Source organism: Schistocerca gregaria, chromosome 6 (genome assembly GCF_023897955.1).
Source record: "Schistocerca gregaria isolate iqSchGreg1 chromosome 6, iqSchGreg1.2, whole genome shotgun sequence".
Classification (NCBI taxonomy): Eukaryota; Metazoa; Arthropoda; class Insecta; order Orthoptera; family Acrididae; genus Schistocerca; species Schistocerca gregaria.
The window spans coordinates 370,480,457-370,507,968 of NC_064925.1; the positions used below are offsets into that span (position 1 = coordinate 370,480,457).

The window sequence follows — 27,512 nt, forward strand, 5'->3', positions numbered from 1 at the left end:
GCAGCTCTCACTAAGCCACATATTTGTGTAGTCAATGCTAATCGACACTTGAGGTTGTGCGTAGAGTGACTCACTGGACAGTGGATTAATGTACATACACTATGTGATGAAATGTGTCCGGACACCTGGCTGAATATGACTAACAAGTTCGTGATGCCCTCCATCGGTAATGCTGGAATTCAGTATGGTGTTGGCCCACACTTAGCCTTGGTGACTGCTTCCACTCTTGCAGGCATACTTTCAATCAGGCCCTGGAAGGTATCGAGAGGAATGGCAGTCCATTCTTCCCGGAGTGCTGTACTGAAGAGAGGTATCAATGTCGGTCAGTGAGGCCTGGCACGAAGTCGGCGTTCCAAAACATCCCAAAGGTTTTATACAGGGTGTTACAAAAAGGTACGGCCAAGCTCTCAGGAACCATTCCTCACACACAAACAAAGAAAATATGTTATGTGGGCATGTGTCCGGAAACGCTTACTTCCCATGTTAGAGCTCATTTTATTACTTCTCTTCAAATCACATTAATCATGGAATGGAAACACACAGCAACACAACGTACCAGCGTGACATCAAACACTTTGTTACAGGAAATGTTCAAAATGTCCTGAGGTAGCCAGGATACATGCATCCACCCTCCGTCGCATGGAATCCCTGATGCGCTGATGCAGCCCTGGAGCAGCCGTCCACAATACCAACACGAAGAGTCTCTACATTTGGTACCGGGGTTGCGTAGACAAGAGGGTTGAGGTCAGGAGAGCGTGGAGGCCATGGAATTGGTCCGCCTCTACCAATCCATCGATCACCGAATCTGTTGTTGAGATGCGTACGAACACTTCGACTGAAATGGAGCTCCTTCGTGCATGAACCACATGTGTCGTATGTAAAGCGTTTCCGGACACATGTCCACATAACATCTTTTCTTTATTTGTGTGTGAGGAATGTTTCCTGAAAGTTTGGCCGTACCTTTTTGTAACACCCTGTATAGAATTCAGGTCAGCACTCTGTGCAGGCCAGTCCATTACAGGGATGTTATTGTCATGTAACCACTTCCCCAAGGGCGGTGCATTATGAACAGGTGCTCGATCGCGTTGAAAGATGCAATCGCCATCTCCGAATTGCTCTTCAATAGTGGGGAGCAAGAAGGTGCTTAAAACATCAATGTAGGCCTGTGCTGTGATAGTGCCACGCAAAATAACAAGAGGTGGAAGCCCCCTCCATGAAAAACACGACCACACCATAAGACCACCGCCTCCGAATTTTACTGTTGGCACTAGACGCGCTGGGAGATGACGTTCACCGGGCATTCGCCATACCCACACCCTGGCGTTGTGGATCACGGAGAGCATTACGATGAAAACTTGTAGAGCAGATGTTACAAAATGAATAAAAGAGCTTAATTGCCCTGTCCCTCGCAGTTCTCGCGTGATGAATACGGTGTGTACGCAAGCGTAGCGAAAGCTGTTCTTCCTGCGCACCCTCCGTTATGTAATGGGGCAGCTAGGGCGGAGTGACTCTTGATCGCTATCCTGTCCACGCCACATACCATGCCGTAGCGAGACCAGTAAACATGCAGGCGTGAATCAGGAGCGCGCGCGCCGTCGGACTACCTCAGAACACGCTTGCGTAACGTCCAGTGCGGTACCCTGATGGCTGTCAATACGTGAAGCCCACGCGACAGGGTATGCTGACAGGCGCGTAACGGATATAGCGCGCGTGGGCGCTCCATTAACTTGTCTCGCGCTGTTGCTGAGCGTTAAGTACTCTCTAACAGTGTGTGCGAGAGAAGTCAGCCTTCCCCTATTCTAGAGGCGCGCTGATCCTCTTAACAAGTTTATTCCGCACCAAGAGGAGAAGACAGCACACAGTTATTAGCGCTTTCTCCCATGAGGATACTAAAACTGAACCAGTGCACACACCTGCAGATAAGATATATTGATATAATAGGACCACACGGCCAGTGTCAGTTTAGATGAACTCCTTTAAAACAGTGTGTTAGTCTGCTTTATTACGACACACTGAAACGACTATGAAGCTGACGTTCGGGCTGTCTTTGCACCGATCCCCTTCGGGCACTTTATTTGCCCCGAAGAGGACTGATGCAAAAACCGTCGAAACGTCGGCTTTATAGTTGTTTCACTGTTTCATAATGATGCGAACTAAGATGGAAAGAGATTTTTATTCAGACACCTTGACAAGAACAGTAATACAAACTACTCACAGCAACTACTGCTGCATTGGATTCGCCTACTCCCTCGCCTCCTAGCTCATACAGAGTGCGTGCGATCCATAAGTAATGCGACCAATTTTTTTCTGACGCAACGGTACACCACACCGTGTTGTAACCGGCTGGGCTAAGTGGAGGGGGGTGTTAGCTTCAAAACAGTCTTTGTCTTATTCGGCTGCGAGCTGCCGGAGACTCGGGATGTGCGTTTCCGTCAACTGCGTTTTGAGTTTATGTAACCCGCCACAATGGATCACTCTGTAGAGCAATGGTACGCTATCAAATTTTGCGTTAAACTTGGGAAGTCCGCTACCGAAACGTTTCCATTGCTTCAGCATGCCTTTGGGACTGATTTCTTGTCCAAACCACAAGTTTTCTGATGGCACAAGTCGTTCATGGAGGGCCGAGAGGAGATCACCGACGAACATCGCTGTGGACGGCCATCAACCGTACGAGTCGACGTAAATGTGACGCGTGTGCGCGATTGTTTGTTCTCTGACAGACGGCTGAGCCAACAATTGCTAGCACAAACTCTAAACATGTCAAAAACAACCATTGTGACCGAACATTTGAACATGAGAAAGGTGTCTGCCAAACTCATTCCAAAAGTGTTGACCGACGAACACAAGCACATGCGAGTGCTTCGGTGCCGAGAAATGTTGGAAATGTGTGTAAATGAACCTCATTTTTTAAACTCAGTTATCTATCACTGGTGATACGTCGTGGATTTTTGAGTAAGAACCCTGAGACAGAAAGGCCGAGTTCAGAGTGGCACACCCCATCGTCGCCCCGTCCCAAGAAGGCACGCATGAGCAAGTCCAGGATGAAAACCGTGCTTATTGTCTTCTTTGACGTCAGATGCATTGTCCACCAAGAATTCGTACCTGCCGGGACTGCAGTGAACTCGGCTTTCTACTTGGAAGTGCTCAAAAGACTGAACAGGGGGTCTCGCGCTGTCGAAGCAACATCAAGGGCACGTTGGAAGTTCACCACGACAACGCGCCGAGTCACAGCGCCGTCATTGTCAACAACTTCCTGGCCAGGACCGAGACCCCATTGGTTCCCCAGCCTCCCTACAGTCCTGACTCACTTTTTCTTGTTTTGTTTCCTTGGTTAAAAGGAGTCACGAAGGAAAACGTTGGGACATGATTGAAAGCATCCAGGTGCATCTTACATCAGCTCTAAAGGACATTCCGGAAAAGGCATTCCAGGATGCCTTCTAGGCATGGAAACACCGCCTCCAGAAGTGTATTGACGCAAGAGGATGCTATTTTAAAAATTTTTGGTTATTTGTACGAATATATTCAATAAATGATTTTTTATGAACTTGGTCGCGTTACTTATGGGACGCACCTTGTATTTACTGAGAACCGGGTTCTGGTGCTCCTTTTTATTACGAGGGCGTGCTGAAAACTAGTGCCTTCGAATTCTTATGTGAATACTCTTAAATTATGTCTGCATATTTATTCCTCAGTATAGTCACACTGGCAACGAAGACATTACTCCCAGCGAGAGACCAGTTCGTTGATACCGTCACTGTAGAATATTTGGCTGTGTTGGCGGAGCCAGTATTTCACCTCTGCATGCACCGCTTTATCACTATCAAAGTAATGTCGTCAAAGGTGTTTTTCAAGTTTTGGAAACGGGTGAAAATGTGATGGGGCCAAGACGCGACTGTATGGAGGATGGTCGACGACAGTTGAAGCATGGAAATGAAGTTCCATGCTTCTTGACAGAGCTTAGGGGAACGATGCGGGAGAACCGCACCGCCTTAACAGGCAGGGTCCTAACAGAGGTGGTTTGCCGTTGCCTTCCTCTCACCGTAATGGGGATGAATGATGATGATGAAGGCGACACAACACCCAATCATCTCTGGGCAGGTGAAAATCCCTGGCCCCGCCGGGAATCGAAGCCGGGAAGCGAGAGCGGTACCGCGAGATGACGAGCGGGGCACTAGTAAAGCACAGTGCTGGCTTTTTGCAGGTGTCGCAGCTCTCGAGCGTGGCCTGGCGTTGTCATGCTGGAGGAGAGGGTGTTCTCCGACTTCGTGCTTTCAGTTTTCTGCGGGGATTACAGCGCGCTGATTCTCACGCACCGACATAGTTACCTTGAAGATCGCCATCTTAAACACTACAATCCGGAGCGGCAGTGGTTTGCTACTTGGGTCTGTCAAGCGGGAAAGTCGACCGAGTAATACGCATGACATGTTGTACCTTAATCGATATTGAGGACAGAATAATAATGTCTGAGACATTACTTTTCAGCCACCTTCGAAAAATATTGAAAGGACAGATAAGAATAAAGACCTGTACTAACAGTTACAGGATCCTCAAACATATCTAAGCTCCACATTTGTGGGGGTGGGGGCAGAAAGAAGTTTCCGTCAAAAAATCTACATGGGTTCAGGAAAAAGCCACTTGCATGAAATACGATGTTTTTTCTTATATTCACACTGTATCTCCTAAACAGTAGAAGCTTGTGAATTCTACAATCTCAATCTCCAAAACGCGTGCGCCACTGTACCGCATTTACGACTGATAACAAAAGAACTTTAAAGTTGTTTTTGTATTAAAATATCGTGACCTTGTAAAGGTGCACATAGGCTAATGTACTTTTTTGAGTCTTTATCTCATTCAATTATGTTCTACATTTTGTTCAGAAATTCACACCAGTGAAGTATTTGTATTTTTATAAGAAATAATTGTACCTGGTGAAAAAGGCTCTACCTGAAGCCACATAAAATAACATAAAAATGCAGTGAGTGGTTAGTACTGTTTCACAGTATCTCCTCCTCCCCACCTCCCTCCCTTGTGCGGAGTGAAAGTTTTAATCCCGCTCGCCAGGACAAGTAACGATCAGGCAACCTCAGTTTGCGGATTGTCTTTTGTAGACGTTTGCCGAGACCGGGTCAGCAATCTGCTTGTCGTGGTGTGGTTTGCGCTGGAACTTAGACATCATACTTAGCGGGAAGGCAAGAGCAAGTAGTCAGTCATGCGTGTGGGTCGAGAATCAACAAGCCACGAGGCGCAATACAACGATGTAAGAAGTTCAAACCATGACGTGGAGCGAACTGCCTGCAACAAGCTCCTAGTAAAGTCCATGTGTTCGCACGTATCCCTGTTGGGAGATGCGAGGTGCGTTTGGCCAGCCATTGTGTAAATGGAATGGCGGGAAAACTTTGCTATAGAGTGTAATCAACAATAATTTGTACACGTCGATTTACAATCGACTGAAGTTGTCCTATCCGGAAGACGCTTACTATAGGGTTTGATAGCCCAGCACTGTCTCAAGTAACGTTTTTCGCATAGTGTGTTTGCGGACATTACTGTGTTTCCTCTATACCTGTCAACGTATTAATCAATGAGAATATTATCTCCTCATCCCGGAAGAGGGGCAGCTTCCTCCTCCCCTCCCCCCCCCCCCCCTCATCATACACACACTACAAGAAAAATATCCGCAAACTGACCTCGCATCCTGCCGCGACAAATAGACGTGTTTAGCTGAGTATCAGTTTCAAGAAGGTCGGAACCTGGAATGGATATGTAATCCCACTTGCAGCAAGTGTATCCAAAACTACTACTCGTGAAATTTGTATCCTGTTTGGTCATCCAACGCGAAACCAACCTGAGTCGCCGCCCCATCCTCACCTTTCCCCTCAGTTCAGATCCTGGATACGCCCTTGGTCCCGTCAAAAAGAGAGAGTTCTGCCACTCCCCTAACACATTAGGATAACGAGAATTTGTTCCACGTAACCAAACATTCATTTCGTGGAGAGTAGTTCGATGTTTTTCGCCCTTAGTTATTAGTACAAACAGGAAAACACAAAATAAATTTCTGCTGTGGGTACACTCTTCGCTCATAAGCGCTGCTGGACGTAAAAACTTAGTACGGTGAAATGTGAGAATTAAATACGTGCGTTTATCACAGTAACATCGTTATCTCACAGGAATGACCGTTTGTTGCAGAGAGCAATGGATAAATTACTAGACTTCATATACGGAGCGATTGTGGAACTGATTTACTATCGTAGGTTGCAGTCTACCAGTTTATAAGCAGTAGTATAAGTCATACTATGCTGCGACGAGTGGAACACTTGTGATCTTGCTACGAAAATAAAATGTTGCAAACACCACATTTTGAAGACTTAACAGCATTTTCGGACCACAGTTGTGAATTTTGACTATTTAGCATTGATTTCGGGAAACATGATTGGTAGACGTGGTGCTTTGTCACATTTTCGCTGTATTGCTTAATCTAGAGTTCGCTGCACCTGCATGCTACACGGTTTTCAGTTAGTCGTCACCACTCTGAAAACAGTGTAACGTTCAGACGAGAGCTGCCAAGAACGAAAATACAACTCACAGGGGACAAACTGCAGAACCTTCGTCGACCTGACAGGTTTGCCGAAGAGTTATGACCGAGTCACCATGAATTTAGCCTCCACTTCATATCCAGTTACGCCGCAGTTTTCTCGCTTCAGCAGTTAAGCTTCCGGTCACAGAAAACCTTCATAAATACGGTGACGCGCTATTTCCTTTCGCACTCGCATGATTTTTTTGTTGTTTCGAAGTACGAGCAGCAATTGGATGCATTTGAAAAATCACGAACTCCGCTACACGTTCACGGCGACTCGAAAGGCTGCGAACGTGATTCTGCTGTTGCCTCTGAGAGTCGGTTGCGTATCCAGCATGCTACTGTCACTCGATGGGATGAGAGTGTGGCAGCAGCGCAGAGAAGCAAGCTTTCGTACACAGCCTTGCTGTCGGGCGTCACGAGTAACAATGTGAGGACCGCGTGGCCAGGTGGGCGGCGGTCGCCACGGAAACGGCGGGACGCGACGGCTCTGGCGCAGGCGCACTGCGCCAGGCTCCCCAACAGGTGTGTGCGTCTATGTGGGACGGGCGGGCAGACAGCGAGTGTACGAGTGAGCGCGCAACCGACGATGTTGCTGCGATCGCACTGTGACGGCGGCGAGCTCTGTCGGCGGCGTCTGGAAACATCCGGCCGCCGGCGCATGCGCAATCTGACCGCAGGCGCATGCGCACGCAGAGCTGTTCGATAGGCCGGCTGGAGGGGTAGGGAGGGCAAACCGGCACACTCACAATTACAAAAACGAAGGTCGTTGGGAATTAGCCTCTCTCTGCTGCTTTGTTAAACAGACGAGTCCGTGTGAAAAATAAAGAGCCAACCAAACTTAGTCCTCACAGCTCCGCATTTCTCTTATCCTCCGAAAGAAAACGGTTTATTTCCAGGTTTACAATATACCTGGCATCTTCTACCCCAAGATACTTTTGATCATGACGCACTGCAGAATAAGCAAATCACCCAGCACTCCTCAAGAAAACTACGCTGCTTTTCTCCCCTCCCCCCTCTCCCCAAATCCGTCTTCGACTGGTTTGATGCGACACAACGTAATTTTCTTTCGTCTGCTGATCTCTTCATCTCAGACAAGCACTTCGCCCACCATATTAAAGCCCCAAAACAGAATAAAAATCTCGAGATAACGGAAAAACCGATGTGGCTCACAACAGAGTTAGAGCTTGAATGTTAATGGAGTGATTTAGCCAGGGGTGGACACTTAAATATTTTTAACTGCCCTCATTATAGCACGCTATGCGTTAGAACAAGACGACAAAGGGTAATTCAATATCATGGAAAAGAAATAAGCAGAAAAGCAGAAAATACCGTGGACAAAAGCAGACGAAAGTATATCCGAAGCTCTGGTTTCACACAGTTATTGTGAATAGAACGTTTCGTAACACATTTACGTCTCAGTCGTGACTCATTCGCTTCGCAAATAACGTGTGCTGCCAACCGATCTGTGTGGTGTTTTTTTTCCGAGCTGTGCAGTAAATTTAGTTTTCCCAACTTCGATCCAGTACTTCATTTGTTATTCGATCTACTTATCTAATCTTCAGTACTTTCTGTAGCACCGCGTTTCAGATGCTTTTATTCTCTTCTTATTCGAACTGCATATGTTCACTTCCGTGCAAGGTTACTCTCCAGACAACTACTTTCAGGAAAAAAGCTTTCCAACACTGAAATCTGTGTTGGATGTTAACAAATTTCTCGTTTTCATAAATTCTTTTCTATCTATTGTCAGTATGCATTTTATATGCTTTCTGCTTCTTCCATTATTTGTTTTGCTGTACAAATAGCAAAGGTGGTATACCACTTTAATGAAACGTTTCGTAATTCGTATAGAGTACCGGAAGAACGTACGAAAATCAAGGGTGTCATAAATCAGGGCATTTGGCAGATACCATGTGACGCATAGGTATGTTAACTTGCTGTATGTGTTGTCCTTGAATCGAGAAGCGCGTGAAGAAAGTGCTAACCCCAGCACAGAGTGTAAATCACGATCTTGTTATCACATGCGACGGGATTGGTGGAAGAAATCTTGTTGTTGCATGGTTAGGTATCCTATCTTTCAGTGCCCTACTACTAACGGAATGATAAAGTAGTTGAAAATATTATTATTAATGTAGTCGACGCCAACGTGTTTTAGACTTACCATTCATTGTCTAAGCTTTTACAAAAACATAATTTGCGTCCTCTTAGGTCAACCGTCGGGAGAAGACAAATTAGGCCTGCCTGTCCCACTTTTCATTTAATTTCAAGGCCATTGAATAAGAGAAGGCAGCAGATATAAAACTGATCAAGTGAGCGCCTAATAGATAGTGAAGGACACCTGACTACAAAAATAGGAATGAAAGCGTCACATAAACGAAACTAAACGGAGAGAGGTGTGTTGCAGCCAGCGCACGTGTGATGTATTACAACGGAGACACGTAATTTCTACAGCCGTGGCATCGTCTCGAAAATCTGTAGAGCGCAAAGGAAGTGGCGTACGTGATGCATGTTCGTCGGTAGGGCGTTGCAGAGTTTCATAGATGGAGTCGAAGTTGAGAATTTGTTTTCTGAAGTTCACTTATTTTTATGTTTAAAGATTTTGTACAGGTTATTAATTTGTAAAGTAAATTTCTTGATGATTCGCTTCTGAGTAATACTAGTTGAAAGTACATTTCGTTCAAGTGCAACAAGATTTTTCTTCCAGAACCATGTTTTTCGTAGTATCACTAAATCGATGAGGACGAATTGGAGAGTGGCTGCCTTCAAGACAACATGACTAGATTACAGCGATATCTTTTTCAAATTACAGCATGTGGTACATCTGCAAGTACTCATAATCGGCAAGACGTTCAATCCTTATCTCCCCTCCTTCAGTTTTTCTGTGTCTCAGTAATGGTACATGACTAAAGATAACTGTAGAACTACCTAAATAGAAATCGTTGTTTAACGTTGTGACCAAAAATGTGGAAAAGTTCTGGACCGATATACTTCATATTTTTACACGCTACTCTTAATAAACGTTCTTACGGACGTAACCCACATATTCTTTTTTAAAAAAAATGTGTATAGTTTGTAAACACAGATGTACTATATACAGAGGAAACTTTGTTATCAAAGACCTTAGAGTTTTTCACGAATGTACTTTAAACTTTTACACGACACTCTAATAAACAGTTGGACGAGCACATGTTTCTTATTTTGTAGATATATGAGAACAGTTACTGCAGCAAGAGAGGTCTCTTATATCCCGTGTACAATGATCCCATCCGATTTACCCATTCATTTTAAACGACTTCAATTCCCGATCAAGGATTCGTTGGCAGTAACAATAAACAAGGCTCAAGGTCAGAGAGAAAGGGGGAAGAGGTGGCAGAGAGTTGGGTAGGGGCAGGAAATGGATATACAGAGGAGAGGAGGAGGTGTGTGTGTGTGTGTGTGTGTGAGACAGACAGACAGACAGGGGGAGGGGGGGGAAGATGGCTAAAGAGAGGAGGTAGGAAGGAAAAGGAGGTTAGGAGGTGTATCCAAATCCTCTAGATATTTAGCAGTTGCGTTATAGTATAACTTATCATAATGGTCCAAAAATGTTATATTTATATCTATTTTAATAATATAAAAAAGACTTACTTCGAATATGCTAGTGAAATAATGACTGCTTGTGTTCTTCCTTCTATAAACAGTAGATCGTAGAATGTACATGCTACGCTCTACACTTTGGTCTGTGACAGTGTTGCGATTCTCATGAATACAGATGGAGAACCCTTCTAACAGGCTTTTATTTTACTTCATCTGTTCGTGTTCTTTAGACGTTTAGCTGCTGCCATATGTTGATGCTTCACGGTCCACTTCTTTCCTTGTGATAGTCATTTTTTTCAGTCATTGTTTTGTGTTGTAGAATTCGATTAATTGTTCAAATGGCTCTGAGCACTATGGGACTTAATATCTTAGGTCATCAGTCCCCTAGAACTTAGAACTACGTAAACCTAACTAACCTAAGGACATCACACAACACCCAGCCATCACGAGGCAGAGAAAATCCCTGACCCCTCCGGGAATCGAACCCGGGAACTCGGGCGTGGGAAGCGAGAACGCTACCGCACGACCACGAGATGCGGGCTCGATTAATTGTGCCTTTATTAATTCGTTTACTAATGGTTCAAATGGCTCTGAGCACTGTGGGACTTAAAATCTGAGGTCATCTGTCCCCTAGAACTTAGTACTACTTAAACCTTACTAACCTAATGGAATCACACACATCCACGCCCGAGGCAGGATTCGAACCTGCGACCGTAGCGGTCGCGCGGTTCCAGACTGAAGCGCCTAGACCCGCTCGGCCACAATTCGTTTACACCCCACATATTGCTTGCTTTAGATAAACTGAGTTACTTAACTGAACGTCTCAGAGTGTACATCCATTTAAAAAACTAGGATAAGATTGCACTAAACCAGAACCGTCGTCTCGTCGCAGCAGCACTGCGCATGTCGCCTTCGTCACTTCTGTGCTTACTCACACCGCCCTCTTATCTGCGTGTTGGCCAAGATTACGAGAAAGCATAGTCCTATTTATATCTTTTTATGGTGTATCGTGAGTGAAACAACTGTTTCTCAGGTTTTCATCTTACGTTTTTCAGTAAATTCTTTGTGCATCATCAGCTCGGGCGGTTTTGCTTTGTAGCAAGCACTGATGTACAGGTAGCATTCACTGTGAAACGTGATGTTAGTTCTGGTAATGAACTGTCTGCAGCAGAAGAGAAGCGTTTATAAGTTCCCTGTAAAGAACTTCTTTTGTCTTTCTTGTGAGGCTATAACTAGCACTGTTTCTTCTTGATAAGGCTTCGTTGCAAGATTAACAATCGTGTAACATATCCAGGTTCTTTCGGTGATTAAAGATAGGCCAACAAACGTGTCATTCAGAAATAACACAATACACATTTACTTTTGGGATGTATAGTTCGATCTCTGTGACACATCTCGTTTCTTGTACGCATAAATTCATTTCCCTGTTATCTGTCACATTTCATTGTCGTGAGAGCTTGTGTTATGTGAAACATCTTATATCCCAACGTTATATTTTGTGGCTATCTGGACAGCATCGTTGGGATGTGATTTGTTCGAGATCCATTGTAGTCACTCCCTTAGCATCTCCGTCGCTGTTGATATTGGAACCTGTAAATATTGGCTATCTCTCCCCGTTAGTTTCTGTAAGCTCCTGACTTTTTTATAGTTGGCATCTTCCTTGATGACAGGATGCCCACCGACGCAAAACCGTTTGTGCCGTCATAGGATTGACGTCATAGGAATAGATCATCATCATAATCAACAACAACAACAACAACAACGGTGTGATATCCCGCTACGAGGCACATACATCCAAACTGTACTGTTGATGAACTCCACTCTTTTAAAAACAGATAAGATCGTGGACTCGTAATCGGGATATCAACACATAGTCCAATTAGATCGTCCGGTAATTTGGAATCACTCTGTAACCTGTTTTTATCGCAAGGAGTGGTTCTCGCGAGTGGCCTGCGGGATCTGCTTGTGATCTTCATCTTTCAGGCGATGGTCGGAGGCACTTGCAGATTCCTTTCCATTCAATGTCACATCCGACGGAAGTTTCATCGAATTCCTTAGTGATGACAGAGTTGAGTGCAGGGAATTAACGTTATTAAAAAATTGTTACAAAAGTGTGCGGAAAGATACGCTGGTGACCGATGTTTGGTACAAAGCAGACAGCAGACGCTGGGAAAGTAGCGTGATGCCCGTTAACGGAGCCAGAGGCGCGTTAACAGAGGCAGAGGCAAAACGACCCAGTGTTCTTTGAGCGTGTCATTTCAAACTGCGGGCAACCGCAGCCAAACCTCCACATTCTAAAAGATATAATCCGCAGTGACTGTAGAATACTTTTTATTAACAATCGTGACCGGTTTTTCGTCACTAGAAGATGTGTCCTCAGTCGATAAAAATTCGGACTTGTTAAAAAGAATTTTTATCGCTCGATGGTGCGTCTTCCTGTGGCGCGAAACAGGCCGTGACTTTTACAAAAAAGTTTTCTACAGCTACTGCAGATTACTTTTATCTTTGTCCATTGACTACAGGATCAACTGTCAGTGACTCCAGTCAGTTAGAATCGTAATTTATCTGCCTTCATCCAACTCGGAAGAACGGTCGTATTTACGATGTATTTTTTCCTTAGGTTGTCCCTGTTGTGCTAGTCATACGAGGAGAAATTTTGTCACAACTAACCCGTAAAAATAGTGTTTTAGAGCAAGTTTCGTATGAAAAGCTTATAACTCAACATTTAAGACCCAATTATTTAGCTGTATAAAAGTGTTAATGTAATGAATTGGTGTAATTAAAAAACTACAGCACTAAAATCTTCAAAATATTAAAGGCGATTTATTAACATTGCCATGAACTCGAGAAATGTAACAACCGAAAAAAATTTACTCGTATTAAAATCAGAAACAGTCTATATTACTAACCGGATAACCTGATTCGTGGCACTTCCAATGACAGTTTGCCTAACTTCCTCCAGGAACAAGAAATTGTTTTTCAGTATTTCATGTAATTACTGACTGAATTTAAATTTTAAAATGCTGTCGTGGTCTACTCATAAAGAGGTATAATTTCATGTTAAAGACAATAAGACACGCAGTGTAGACTTAAAAACTGTGTACGAGGGCGTGCTGAAAAGTAATGCCCCCTAATTTTTTTCATTCTGTTCTCAAAATCGGTTGAGGTTTTACTTGTCACGAATATTACTCGGTTTACTTTCCCGCTTCGCTGACTCAAGTTGCAACCCTCTGCTGCTACAGGGCTCCGAATTGTAGCGAGTAACATGGCGGCGTGTAACGTAACCATGTCGGTGCGTGGGAAAATGTGTGCTGTAACCGAGCTTCTAACCGCAGGAAACGTGCCTCTAGTTGAAATCCATAGAACAGTGAAAGCTGTTTACGGTGGCAATCGTATCGACATCTGTACTGTGCGACATTGGGTAGATGGTGCTCTTAACGAAGGAAACGGCGAAACTAGCTCATGTGCGACGGTTCGCAGTGAACGAACGAGCGCGGCAACCGATGAGACTCAACGGAGTCACTTTGATGAACTCATTAGAGGAAATTGTCGGCAAACACAGGCACTGCTCTCAGGTAAGTGTGGCATATCACGAGAGCGTGTATAGACCATCATGGCGAAACTGGTATGCAGAAAGCTGTGTGCACGCTGGGTGCCTTCAGTGCTCACTCCTGACATGAAAAACCTGTCAACAATACCTTTGGCGTTTTGAGCATGAAAGATGATTAAAGCTGCATTCAACATTTTGACCGCGAAAACTTGAGAGCATCACTGGAGATCCACCACGAAGGGTCACCGACACCAAAATAGTTTAAACCATGCCATCAGCAGGCAAAGTCGTGCTCACAGTGCTATGGGATGTTCAAGCTATGACGCACTTGGAATTCAAGCGTAAAGGCATCGCCATGGACTTTGCTTGGTACTGAGAAACCCTCAGAAAACCGAAATCACGAAATAGGAGAGTCCGTCCACACATGTAGAACCCTCTTTTTCAGTATGACAATGCCAGAGAGCTGCGACATCTGCAAAAATCCAACACTGTGCCTTAACTGTCATCGACCATCCTCCATACAGTCCCGACTTGCCCCCAACACATTTTCACCTGTTTCCAAAACTTAAAGAAAACCTTTGATAGTGCTGAAGCGGTGCAAGCAAAGGTGAGGTTTTGGCTCCGTCAACAAAATCGAACATTCTACGGTGACGGTGTCAACAAACTGGTCTCTCGTCGGAAAGAAATGTGTTCATCACCAGGGTGACTATGCTGAGATATAAATGTGTCGACGTGAAGAATGAAGACGTAGAATGTTAATGAAGTTCGTTTTATTTAAAAAGCTTTAAGAGGTTCTGAGAGCTGCATCAAACCAGTCTCAGGACTGAAGACAATAACAACGACAACAACAACAACAACAACAGGTTTTACGTAAATAATTCGGAGGCATTACGTTTCGGCATGACAAGACTCATATCTCAACAGAAATGTCAAAGTTAAAATCGGAAATAAAGCATGACATTGAAGAACGTTTTGCACAATACTCATTGCAGTGGTTCATGCATCATTGAGAAAGTGTGTTTAAAGTTACGTTTAGATCTCAGGGAGACGCAGAAAAGTGTGATGCCCGCGCCAAGGAGGCTGAAATACAGATTGTGGAAACTCGCGGCGCCTATTCTGACTGTATTCTCACAGTATTTGAGAATGAAAGCATTTCGTGTCTTGCAACGAATTGCATGTACCAGTAATTTCAAACTCTTATGAAACTTTTTTTCGCTGATACCCCTCTGCAACCCCCCCCCCCTTTACACACACACACACACACACACACACACACACACACACACACACAAAATGATGAAAGGAAAAAAGTTTACCACTTAGTACATTATCGCTGCTCACGGAGTTAAACATCAGTATGAGGCATGGCGTTTTAATTTATTACTTCTTTACTGTTAACTGTATTCCCAACACATTTTGTGCACAGTAGGTCCTATCATTGAATGTATTCACAAAGTCCTATCACTGCAAGCCGTGTAGTTCGGAAGATACGACCTCATGAAGATTGAGATGGGAAGAAACCTAGCTTTTGCTTAAAACGGAGCGCAAGGTACCCAAACTATACTCATCCAGTGTACAATAGTAAGAGCACTTTGCGACTGCCAACAATCTTTAAACATAATATCAAACCTTTTCTAAACTTTTGCCCATTTGCCTGCTTAACATCGAATATTTAACACAGTGACTCATTTTTAAAGTAATCAGACGTTTCAAGCTGTTTTATACATTCGAGTTAAAGTGTTTAAAGTATTGGGGGGTTTACTGGTACATTACTAATCGATCAACTTGAGACGAAAGTTTCAAATAATGTTATTAATAATTGATTTGTTTTTACACTTCATACTCCTAAAGGTAACAATAATGATATTATGGCGTGTCAAGTGAAATTTGTGACTGGATGTAGGACTTTTTTGTAGGGAGGACGCAGCATGTTATCTTGGTTAGGGAGCCATCTTCAGATGTAGAAGTAACTTCAGATGTGCCCCAGGGAAGTGTGTTGGAAGCCTTGTTATTCATGCTGTGTGTCAATGGCCTTGCAGACAATACTAATAGTAGCCCAGGCCTTTTGAAGATGATGCAGTTAACTATAATGAACTGCTATCTGAGAGAAGCTGCATAAATATTCAGTCAGATCTTGACAAGTTTAGCAACTTGCTTCAAAGGTTCAGAAATGTAAAATTGTGCGTTTCACAAAACGAAAAAAAAAACCAACATAGTAGCCTATGGCTATAATATCAGTGAGTCACTGTTTGAATCGACCAACTCATACAAATACCTGGGTGTAAAACACTGTAGGGATATGAAATGGAATGATCACTTTGCTTACAAATCACTCGTGTGACCAATCCTAGAACATTTCCCAAGTGTTTGGGACCCATATCAAATAGGACTAACAGGGGATATTGAAAGTATACAGAGAAGGGCATCACGAATGGTCACAGGTTCGTTTGATCCGTGGGAGAGTCACAGAGATGCTGAAGGAACTGAACAGGCAGACTCTTTAAGATAGACGTAAACAATCCCGAGAAAGAATATTAACAAACATTCAAGAACTGGCATTAACTGATGACTCTATGAATACACTACAATTCCATACGTATCGCTTACATAGGGATTCTGAGGAAAACATGAGAATAATTACTGCACGCAAAGAGACATTCAAACAATCATTCTTCCCGAATGGAACGATAAGAAACCCTAATAATGGTATCCTGTGCTACGCCCTTCACAGTGGTTTGCAGAGTATAGATGTAGCTGTAGATGTATTCATAACGGAGCAGCTGCCATAATGTTGTAATAGGGATGTCGTCAAATTCTGGGAATTGTTTCGGTTGATATTAATATTATCAATACGAGAAAAAATATATCTTATAAAAATACGTTCGTATCATTTTTAAACGTATTTGTTTATTTCAAGTTTAAATTTCTCGTCAATAAAACGCTCACGCTGGTCGCGTAACCTATGACGTCACGACTCAGTAACTTATCTGCCAGAGACTACGGAGTCGTGAAGGAGTAAAGGAGTAAAGTTTTTCCCAGGTTCAGTAACTCAAGATTGTCAGTTTGGTGACAACTGAAAATAAAACAGTGGGCTCTAGTTTCGATGAAATGAGAGGGACAGAAGAACTGGGCTTTCTGTGAAATCCGTCTCTCACGGAAGAGGCAGAATTCTATTAAAGCCCGTGCGATTCCTGCAAAGTGAAGTGCCAGTCATTGGAAGTTAATGACGCGAGGAAACGCAGGGTTTGAGAAGTGAGTGCTGAATTGAACCTTATCAGCTGTCCACTGGAAAATTCAGCCGAATAAGCCCGCACAAAATAACTTCGTTTGCGTCTGTTATGCTTATCAGACGGTTCGCGTCACAGCATTAAAGCAGAGAAGTTTGTTTATTTGTATTTTTTTATTGTAAATATATGTGGTGCGGTCTCCTGGGTTGCAGGCTTAGATAGCCTGCTCGAAGAAACCTGATTACCGAGGAGAGCGCGCCTACTCGCCATCGCCGATTTCCTCCAAATTTATGGCACATGCAGGCCTTGTGCGCAAATGAAAGTGACGGAAGTGGGAGCCCAAGATGGCCAAGCGTGTGGAAAAAATCGCGTCTTTGGAGCGGCGAGACAGGAGCCATTTCCAGCCAGCGCTTGGCGCAGCGGATAGATTACGGAAAGATAACCCGAGGGTCGTGGGGTCGAGTACTTATGCACAAACTTTTTTATTTTCAATTTTCATCTTTCTTCGGAAACAGATAAACCGAAAGACTGCGCAATATATTGTATTTATTTATATTTTCATAAACGATATGAAGAGGAAAGGCAAAAAAATTGGGATACAAATAGATTTTGAAGAAATGATTGTAACTAGAGCTTACAGGACTCCTTCGTTTCCTTCGACCAGCGTTACGCGTGGCTTACTGCCAAATTCTGCGATGAGAGAAAACCTTTTGTGAATGTAAAGCAAGTTTGTTTTTCTATAGAAAAGATAAAACAACCATATAATTGTAAAAATGTAGTGTTCATAACGGCCGGCCGCTGTGACGGACCGGTTCTAGACGCCTCCGGCCGGAACCACGCGGTTCCTACGGTCGCAGGTTCGAATCCTGCCTCGGGCCTGGATTTGTGTGCTGTCCTTAGGTTAGTTAGATTTAAGTAGTTCTAAGTCGAGGGAACTGATGACCTCATATGTTAAGTCCCATAGTGCTCAGAACCATTTGAACACATTTTTGTTCATAATGTGTGCAAGATGCCGAGAAAGTAACTGCCTGTCCTGTTTTTGCGATGGATATAACACAGGAGTGTAAATCATCATTGTAAAATAGTAAAAAGATCTAATTTTATATACGAGCTTCTGGTGTACGCCTTTCAATCCAGCCTGGAAATTCATTTGCAGAGCCCTCGTGGATAGTGTAAGTGCAATCCTTTCTCGGAAATTTATTTGCTATTACAAATTTTCCTTTGAGTTTCATGCCTTTTTAAGTAATGTAAAAATTGAGAATAAAAGTAGGGTGCTGAACAGGGACTCAACTCCCCTACCCTAGAACTCTTCCCGCTGCGCCAACCACTGCCTGCGAGTTGCGCTGACATCGACGCCTCAAGCCTCGCCCGACCTGCGCCAAAAACGCTATTTCTTCTAAACGTTTGGTTATCTGCAGCTCCCGTTTCTATCAGTTTCATTTCTGGTCAAGCCCTGCATATTCCGTAAATTTGTACGAAACTGGTGTACACGAGTAGGCGCAGTTTCCTTGTAAGTCTAGCTCATTCATTCGTGAAGAAGGTAGCTTGTAAACATTTTGTTCCGCCGCCAATTCTCGAGGATTTATTTATTGTTGATCGACCTACCTGCGACTAGTGATCATGTGCTAACGTGCTGCAGCACACTGTAAATTTAAACTAAAACGTACAAAGATATGTTGTGAAGTGCTCCGTACGTGATAACGAGAAACCTTAGGTCGAGTGCTGAAATTAGTCAGCCACGCTAGAACAGAGAAGTGACGCAGCTGTTTGTTTTCGACTTGCGAATATTTTGCTGTGGCGATCCCTGCCGGCACTAGATACATACAATTGAGATTTGAATGCCGTTGAGCTAGCGTGGGCAACAATAAAATGGCTGTTTCGGGAGCGCAACATTAGAGGTGACATGTCATCTGAATATCTGTTGACTCCTGCAAGCGCTTGTTTTCAGGCTGCAGTGAGGACGACTGGAAAGGTTACTGCAAAACGGTGTAACAGCTTGAGCAGCAGTACTGGAGGCATGGCGGTGAGGTGGAAATAGCCGTTGACAACCTCATTGTCGACGTCGGCACTTAAGATACCAGTGACGAGTCAGAGAAAGCTATTACAACGTCATCAGAATTATCAGAAGCTTCAGCAAAGTTGGGCTGTTTCATTCTTGTTTTGTTATACATCTGTGTTTAATGTTATTGTAGCTTTGCTGAAATGTGTGGTATCCAAAAAAATTTTAAAAAATAAACAGGAAGGTATCTTCCATTCCTAGTGTCGTAAATTTATCTTTTACCTACTTCTAATTCCGCATTTATTTTGATACGGTGGCTTATAACGTAAAGACTTAATGTCTTTATTTAATATGTCAGTACAAACATTGATCTCAATTTCGAGAGCACGAAGTATTTAACTGACGATTAACTCTGTCCTACACATAGCTGCCTTTGTGGAAGTTTAATTTCTCAGTAGAACTAACTGCTTGTGTGTGTGATATTATAACTTCTGCACAATTTCAGTGTAGTAATGTGTTCATTGTAAATAGGTATTATAATAGTTATATTACACGTTTATTACCTTATAAATAAAAAACTTTTTTATTTTAAATTCAGTGCAATAGTATTTGTAAAATGACTCTTTCATATAGTGTTCATTAAAAAATGAGCATCATTCCACTTGGGACCTGTGGAGTGGTACATTAGCTTATTTGTTTTATTTGTAAATATTTGTCATGTATTGTTTTTCTGACATGTTCTACATCCGGGAGCTCCTGCTCACTACGGATCAATTGGAATGAAAGTAGATCTAATCTAATCTAAGAAACACGTTTGTGTTGCCTGCACTGCGCGCTTGCCCAGACGTGCTCTCAATATTCCGTGCTGATGTCGGCTTTGTTGTCACTGTGCTGCTTGCGTTATGCTGCTATACACCTTTCATCATAAGAATAAGCCTGATGTAAACAAACACTAAAGCGATGATTGGTCAGAAGCCGTAGCACACGTACACTGGTGTTGTTGCACTTTTTGAAGTAGGTCTTACTTATGTATTAGATGTATTATTATTGCTAAGTTACGTTAAATGAAACTTTAATATATTCAAATGCAATAACAGCCATAAACTGTTTTTCTTAATCACGTTTTAGTTACGTCGTTTTTATTTCAAAAATCGTGTACAGTCGCAGTCTCTGCAGTGTTGTTTTCTGACTGTCGCGCTGTTAATACGCGGTATGAAAATGGCTGAGGCTGCTGCTTGTTCCGTAGTGGAATGCGGTTAAAAAGTGCCGAGAAATAGGTTGTTCTTAATGTTTGTCATAAATTTACAGAGATAATCAGCTTTGAGACTGTATTAGGTACAGTTGTAACACTTGTGTACATTCTTGTGTAGCGGAATCGGTAAATTCGCTGAAGCAAGTGTGTCGCTGGTTCCAGTGTTGCCCGAATTAATTTATTTTCTTGTTCAGTTTGAATTACCTACATCTTGTAATTGTAAAATTCATCATCATTTTTTATGAATACGCAAGTCTTCTTGTTTTTAATTACTTATTTCACGCGAAATTCCCGTTTTCATTTCAAATATAAATTCTCAGTTGTTAATATTTTATGAAAGACTGTTAATACAGGTTGCTTAAATTAAGAAAACATAACAATTTAATTTTTAAGGCAAAAATGAAAAAATACTCTTTATTTGGACTAAGTCCATTTTTTATACCACAGATGTAGGTATTAGTCGTAGAAACATAAATAACAATCATTTTCACAGCGTCGAGCACTCCATACAAATGCTACATTTTTACGTTTGCCACTGTATCATAACAACATGAACCCAAAAGAATTGATCTGGAGTCAAGATACGGGGTTGGGCCCGAGAAATAACAAGACTGTTAGGCGTGACAGACGTACTGGAACTAATGCACGCAGCTCTTTCACGTGTCACTGCCGAACGTTGGCTGGATACAGAACGGTACGTTAGGAAAGAGGAGGAGAAAATACGGCGCCTGGGTGGCTTCATGGATCCTTTAGTTGATCGACTCGTTATCAACGTACAGCAGATGACGTTTCCCGTGCTGAAAAGTATTTCTCGGATTCGGATTAGGAAGAAGCTTAGAGATTACCAGTCGACTGACTGTAATTAATATCTTCAGTGGCTTCTGTATTCAACGGTACGGTGAAATCTCAGCAGTATGTTTTTGCATCAATCATAACTCGCTCAGAAAAATTACCCCGTGTTTAAGCTAGGAATTTTTATCACCCTTGTGTGTAATTAAAGAACTATGTCAGGTGATAACGAGAGCATTTTATGCTTTCCGTCTGGTCACAGTCGAAGCGCGCGGTAGTGTTTGAGTTTTGCCGAATATTATTTCATTGTCTTTAAAAATTAAAGAAGCTATATTGTTTCTTTGCCCGTCTCTTTTTACGTCTGAACTGCAACTGCAACTGCTCGGCTCTAAGGCGTTGCAGTCATGCATGGGCTGTGCGGCTGGTCCCGTCGGAGGTTCGAGTCCTTCCTCGGGCATGGGTGTGTGTGTTTGTCCTTAGGATAATTTAGGTTAAGTAGTGTGTAAGCTTAGGGACTGATGACCTTAGCAGTAAAGTCCCATTTGAACTCTTTTTGCAACTGCTCACATCATTGCAGGCTAGATGGACCGCTGGTTGGCCAGTGGTGTCCAAGTTAAGGCGCCAGCAAAGCTGTTGTCCCGCACATTATCGCTCAGTGTATGTGCGTGTAACACAGCATAAAACTTACCCTTATGATCGTACTTGAGTGTACTGGTCACAACTTTGATTCCGCTCCACGCGAAACAAAATCCAATGAGATTCAAGCAAACGCGGAAGAATACGTGGTGTAATGTTTGCATCAGGTTTATTTTTATGATGAACAGAGTATACCTGTGCTGAGAGTTGGCGTTCCGGTCGCTATGAAATACTTATCATCCGATTTTAAGAAAACTTTTCAGTGGAAAAAAAAATAGTTGTTGCACATCTTACAGTTTGACATCTTCAGTCAATAAAGAACTGAATTTGATTGCGTTATTCATCATAATTACTGTGCTGTATCAAAGTAAGTGAAACTTAGTATGAAATTATAAAGATTTTACGGAGATAGAAACGCATTTAAACTGTTCGTGATGTATTCTTATATTTTGTAATAAATACTCGAAATGGTTTTTATCCACCGAGTCATGGATATACCTCGTCCGTCAGCAGTGGGAGTTTTGGCGGAACAGGGTGCGTAAACACGCCAGTAGCGTTTAAGTACTCTCTCTCTCTCTTTCTCTCTTTTTTTTTGCGCAAAGTAGGAGGGATTTTCGAGTAGCAATATGCGCATCTGTTCTGTAGCCTACTGGTTAAGCGCATGGAGTGGCAATTTGTCCAGGCGGGTTCGATTCTCACTGTTGCCACCACTTTTTTAATTTTATTTTATTTGTGGCAATATTTAACGATTAATTACAAAATTTAAATGAATTTAAACAGTTTTCCTTATGATTATTATCATTGTAAGTCAAAATGCAATAGGCCACCACATTGTTATGCACTAGTAAAATTTTGCATGATCTACCACTGCCTGGGACACTTAACGAAGTTGTGATTTCGAGAGAAGTAGAAAAGATTCAAAACAGGAGTGCGTGATGCATCGTGGCTTCGCTTAGTCAGCAGAACAGCGATGCAGAAATTCCTGTGGGAAACGATACTGGGACGGAATGAACTATCCACTCAGTTGTGGAGTGCGTATCGTTTTGAAGCCTCCAGACACATTAAAACTATGTGGCTGAGTCATTTCTCTTCCAGGTTTTCTACTCTACTCGCCTCAACCGGTTTCCGCTTCCTGAAGGAAGGGGTTTTTTGTTTGGCTAAAGAGGCTAGTCTCTGCTTTCTTTAATCCTCACATAGACACGTCAAGAGGCAGCACATTACAGAATCGCTGTAAACAGGAGCAGGAAGTTACCACCGAGAGTCCCTACACTCTGCTCCAGATATCGGATTGGCTCGAAAGTCCACGTGTTAAATAATTTCGTGGCGCAGTCTGTAGCTTGTGGAACCGGGGATGCACCTCTCGTGGTGTAGGGAGCCCCGTGCCCTCTGGGGTGGAGACAGCCATGTCGTTGTGTGTTCCTGAAGTTGACAGTGGTTGATCCTCTGCAGCACACAAGACAGAGAGAATCCCAAGTGCGTTGTCAAATTCTGCTTAGATGTTTTTGTATTCTCCTCTGCTAGTGTTGCGAATTAGTCAGCATGGACGTGTACCGTAAACACACGCACCTCGGAACGTAGCGTAGAGGCAGTAGCTAGCTGAAGTGACGCTGGACAAAAGTGCCTGGATTGGCTAGCCGTTGATTCATACCAGGAATTTTCTTTTGTTGTCGTGTAAATTTGAGTGTCGTGGTTTTCAGTGGCGTTTACTATTTTGACTTTGAACTGTGTTCCTGTTTTGTTGTTATGGTGGTTTATTTATTTATTCGTGTCAAAAGCGTTGATGCAGAATAATTAAAAAGAGAAAAAAACAGACTAAATATATAAAATTAATACATACAAAGGAGAGAGAGATACATTGCGAGGCAATTACAGACGTATAATAATACTTTATTATTGCACCCGTCGTCTAGGGATAGCGTCTTTGATTCATAATAAAAACTCTTCGGTCCTGGGTTCGAATCACGCCGCTGCTTGAATTTACATTAATAACCAGCACTGGCGGCCTAAGAATTCTGCCAACGGCCTTGTCAAAGAGGGCGGAGGACCGGACAGAGGTTCAGGGCGCTCTCTTGTCCTACAGATGGGATACTTCCCCTAAAGGCGGAAGAATCAGCAATGATCAACTGCATGAGGTTGAATAAGGCATTGGAAACCTCTGCATTAAAGACACATAACGTATATCCACAGGTCATGTGGCCTGTAATTGAAAAAGTGTCATGATGATCTCTCGATTGGCAAAATATTCTGGAATAGTCCTCCATTCGGATTTCCGGGAGGAGACTGCCAGTGGGGAGGTTACCATAAGAAAAATATTGAATAATCAATGGAAGGATAACGTTCCACAAGTCGGGGCGTGGAATGCCAGAAGCTTGAACGCGGTAGGGAAACTAGAAAATCTGAAAATGGAAATGAAAAGGCTCAATCTAGATATAGTAGGGGTCAGTGAAGTGAAGTGGAAAGAAGACAAGGATTTCTGGTCAGATGAGTATAGGGAAATATCAACAGCAGCAGAACATTGTATTACGGGAGTAGGATTCGTTATGAATAGGAAGGTAGGGCAGAGAGAGTGCTAAGGTGAGGAATGCAGTTGCAGGGGAAGGACTAGAAGAAAAGGTTACAGGAGAATATGGGCTTGGGACAAGGAATGAGAGAAGGGAAAGACTAATTGCGTTCTGTAACATCTTTCAGCCAGTAATGGCGAATATCCTGTTTAAGAATCACAAGAGGAGGAGGTATACTTGGAAACTTAGATTACATCATGGTCGGACAGAGATTCTGAAATCAAACACTCGATTGTAAGGTGTACCCAGGAACTGATATAGATTCAGATCACAATATAGTAATGATGAAGAGTAGGCTGAAGTTTAAGACATTAGTCAGGAAGAATCAATACGCAAAGAAGTGGGATGCGGGAGCACTAAGGAATGACGCGATGCGGTTGAAGTTCTCTAAGGCTATAGATACAGCAGTAAGGAATAGCTTAGTAGGCAGTACAGTTGAAGAGGAATGGACATCTCTAAACAGGACCATCACAAACGTTGGGAAGGAAAACATAGGTACAAAGAAGGCAACTGCGAAGAAGCCATGGGTAACAGAAGAAATACTTCAGTTGATTGATGAAAGGAGGAAGTACAAACAAGTTCCGGGAAAATCAGGAATACAGAAATACAAGTCCCTGAGGAATGAAATAAATAGGAAGTGCAGGGAAGCAAAGACGAAATGGGTGCAGGAAAAATGTGAAGACATCGAAAAAGAAAAGATTGTCGGAAGGACAGACTCAGCATATAGGAAAGTCAAAAAAACCTTCGGTGACATTAAAAGCAAGGGTGATGACATTTAGAGTGCAATGGGTATTCCACTGTTAAATTGAAAGGAGAGAGCGGATAGGTGGAAAGAATACATTGAAAGCCTCTATGAGGGGGAAGATGTGTCTGATGTGATAGAAGAAGAAACAGGAGTCGTTTTAGAAGAGAGACGAGATCCAGTATTAGAATAAGAATTTAAGAGAGCTTTGTTGGACTTAAGGTCAAATAAGGCAGAAGGGATAGATAACATTCCATCAGTATTTCTAAAATCATTGGGGGAAGTGGCAAAAAAAAAAAAAAAAAAAAATACTATTCGCGTTGATGTGTAGAATGTATGAGTCTGGCGAATTACCATCTGACTTTCGGAAAAGCATCATTTACACACTTCCGAAGAGCTGACAAGTGCGGGATTATCGCTCAATCATCTTAACAGATCATGCATTCAAGTTGCGTACAAGAATAAGACACAGAAGAATGGAAAAGAAAATTGAGGATGCGCTAGGTGACTATCAGTTTGGCTTTAGGAAAAGTAAAGGCACGAGAGAGGCAATTGTGATGTTGCGGTTAATAATGGAAGCAAGGTTAAAGAAAAATCAAGACACGTTCGTCGGATTTGTCGACCTGGGAAAAGCGTTCGACAATGTAAAATGATGGAAGATATTCGAAATTCTGAAAAAGTAGACGACCAAGAATGAAGTGCTCGTATTAATATGAGTGTAAGACAGTGACGTAGCCTTTCGCCCCTGCTGTTCAATCTGTACATCGAGGAAGCAATGATAGCAATAAAAGAAAGGTTCAAGACTGGAATTAAAATTCAAGGTGAAAGGACATCAATGAAACGATTCGCTGATGACATTGCTATCTTGAGTGAAAGTGAAGAAGAATTTCCTGAAGTGCTGAACGGAATGAACTGTCTAATGAGTACAGAGTATGGATTGAGAGTAAATCGAAGAAAGGCGAAGGTAATGAGAAGTAGTGTAAATGAGAACAGCGAGTAACGTAACACCAGGATCGATGGTAACGAAGTAGATGAAGTTAAGGAAATCTGCTACCTAGGCAGTAAAATAACCAATGCTGGACGGAGCAAGGAGGACATCAAAAGCAGACTCGCTATGGCAAAAAAGGCATTTATGCCCAAGAGAAGTCTACTAATGTCGACCTTAATTTGAGGAAGAAATTTCTGAGAATGTACTTCTGGAATACAGCATTGTATGGTAGTGAAACATGGACTGTGGGGAAAATCGGAACAGAGGAGAGTAGAAGCATTTGAGATGTGGTGGTACAGACGAATGTTGAAAATTAGGTGGCCTCATAAGGTAAGGAATGAGGTCGCCGTTCTGCGCAGAATCGGAGAGGAAAGGAACCTATGGAATACACTGGTAAGGAGAAGGGGCAGGATGATAGGACATCTGTTAAGACATGAGGGAATGACTTCTATGGTACTAGAGGGAGCTGTAGAGGGCAAAAACTGTAGAGGAAGACAGAGATTGGAATACATCCAGCAAATAATTGCGGACGTAAGTTGCAACTGCTACTCTGAGATGAAGAGGTTACCACAGGGGAGGAGTTCGTGGCGGGACGCATAAAAAAGGAATGTTTACATATAAACAGGTTACAAACACTAAATGTAACAGCCAAAAAATTGGCAACCTCGACAGCACTCTCCCTGACCCGCAATAGGTCCTCCAGTATGCAGGAAACATGTGCACTGAGGACAATAGTACAGGTACTTGGTGCTCTTTTTGCGTCGTATTCACGTAAAGTTCATGAGTCGCGAATATAGTTCCATTTGGCCATATTATCCTTCGTTCTACCAGCCCAACTTCTTAGTCTGTAAAGGGACTTCCACGTTTTTCATTGCAGATTTTCGCCTGGGGATAGGGCTCCGAAGGTGGGACCCATGATGCCAAGTCTGTATTTCTGGTTGTCCGCAAGTTTTATCGTGCCAGTGACTGTGATGTTTTATCGCAGCGTTTAGTTCGACTTTTCGCCTCTCTGTGTTCGCGGCAGTTTTACGTCTTGTATCTGGGGATGTTATCCCTGCCGGGCTGTAGAGTTTGTAGGTACACGTTACCAAGACCGTTGCTGGGTGCTTCGCCGCCATAGGCTTGAAATGAAAAATGACGCCCCCTCTTTTTTATTACCAACGGTCTCCCCTATATCCTCCACCCTTCCACCACCAATATACAACGGCACTACAGTGCAAATCTCCTGTTATATTTTCAATGATTAATCTAAGGTGACTGTTGTTGTTGTGGTCTTCAGTCCTGAGAGTGATTTGATTCAGCTCTCCATGCTACCCTATCCTGTGAAAGCTTCTTCATCTCCCAGTCCTTAATGCAACCCACATCCTTCTGAATCTGCTTAGTGTATTCATCTCTTGGTCTCCCTCTACGATTTTTACCCTCCACGCTGCCCTCCAGTACTAAATTGGTGATACCTTGATGCTCCAGAACATGTCCTACCAACTGATCCCTTCTTCTAGTCAAGTTGTGCCACAAACTCCTCTTCTCCCCAATTCTATTCAATACCTCGTCATTAGTTATGTGATCTACCCATCGAATCTTCAGCATTCTTCTGTAGCACCACATTTCGAAAGCTTCTATT

The 27,512-nt window shown here is 42.9% G+C and overlaps 1 protein-coding gene across 1 annotated transcript in view; it reads left to right on the forward strand.

Annotated features, from left to right (window-relative positions):
* LOC126277994 (AT-rich interactive domain-containing protein 5B-like) overlaps positions 1-27,512 on the forward strand; it is a 771,607-nt gene that overhangs the window by 724,230 nt on the left and 19,865 nt on the right. The gene's annotated exons all lie outside the window — the stretch shown is intronic.